The following is a 1155-nucleotide window of genomic DNA, read 5'->3' as shown; positions in this document are numbered from 1 at the left end:
TATATCTTTGGCCAACTAACGAACAACTTTCCATCACACATCACCTGAAACCCTCGTTTCTTAATTTCATTTTTGCAATACAAATAATTGCACAAATCACAGTTTTCACTATAGTTTACACCATCCTATTCACACCTTTTAAAATGGGAAAAATAATCTCTGATCAAATTTCTTATAAGATTAAATCAAAGTAAGTGATTAAAAAGTTCTGTGTTTTTTTTAAATAAAACATTACGCAAATATTAAAATGATACGACCCTCTACTTTAACCACGGGAACACAAATTCCATAAAAATTATCGAAATTTGATTTGGATTCTAAGATCTAGGCCTACGGCTACAGGCATTAGTATTATCTCAATTCATTCTTATAGTAACAACTTCAATTATAGGTGATTACAGATTCCTTAACTGGAACTAAAACCACATAGCGCCTACAGATATACACCATCTCATTAATTGAAAAGTTAAAGCCACATCTGGAAACAATCTCATTTAGTAACCACTCACTGATTAATGGAATTACCACCACACGCTAAGGAGGCCATTTTTGAGAAATGCCTTTTATAAAGTGTCTACACCAATAAAAGACCCTTAAAGAAATTCGATGGTTTAACACATGGAAACCTACAGCACCTACAAGATATTCGAATCTCCAGTATTTTGATTAATTAAAGATACCGCGAGAACATAATAAAATCAATAAAACCTTGTAACGTTTGTCCCTCCTTACCATAAAAGCCTTCACTGTTTGCAGGATTACAAGTTAAAAGACGAGAGTCACAAGACTTGGTTCCTTCTTCCTCTCTCTTTGTCTGAGAGAGAAATGAATCTTCTTCTACAGTTTACACAGCCAGGAACATCCCTAGACAGTCCTTAAAAGTTCCCCTGACCAGAAGTAATTTCTCCGGGCATTTTTCAACACAATTATATTTACAGCCTATTAAATGCTGTACATTGTACTCCTGTACCTTCTTTAATTATAATCTATTCTGTTTTTATTTCTAATTGTTCCAATTGTGAAACAACACACAGTATATTTTGTTTTATTAATGATGAATTTGTGTTCTGATTTCAGTTTGTGCTCTGAAAGATATATTAATAAAGTTCTAATTGTCATGAACATTATACCATAGGAAAACAATAAAACGTAATT

The 1155-nt window shown here is 32.5% G+C and overlaps 1 long non-coding RNA gene across 1 annotated transcript in view; it reads right to left on the bottom strand.

The window, feature by feature from the left end:
- The window catches only part of LOC137654705 (uncharacterized), an 18014-nt gene extending 17199 nt beyond the window's left edge, over nt 1-815 (bottom strand). Inside the window, exon 1 of the long non-coding RNA XR_011046681.1 lies at nt 733-815. This is a non-coding gene — a long non-coding RNA (uncharacterized lncRNA). The remainder of the gene's footprint in view (nt 1-732) is intronic.
- Nucleotides 816-1155: the final 340 nt, after the last annotated feature.

The sequence above is a fragment of the Palaemon carinicauda genome, chromosome 15 (assembly GCF_036898095.1).
Source record: "Palaemon carinicauda isolate YSFRI2023 chromosome 15, ASM3689809v2, whole genome shotgun sequence".
NCBI lineage: Eukaryota > Metazoa > Arthropoda > Malacostraca > Decapoda > Palaemonidae > Palaemon > Palaemon carinicauda.
Note: the sequence above shows the minus strand (reverse complement) of the source record. Positions and strands in the feature narration are given on the sequence as shown.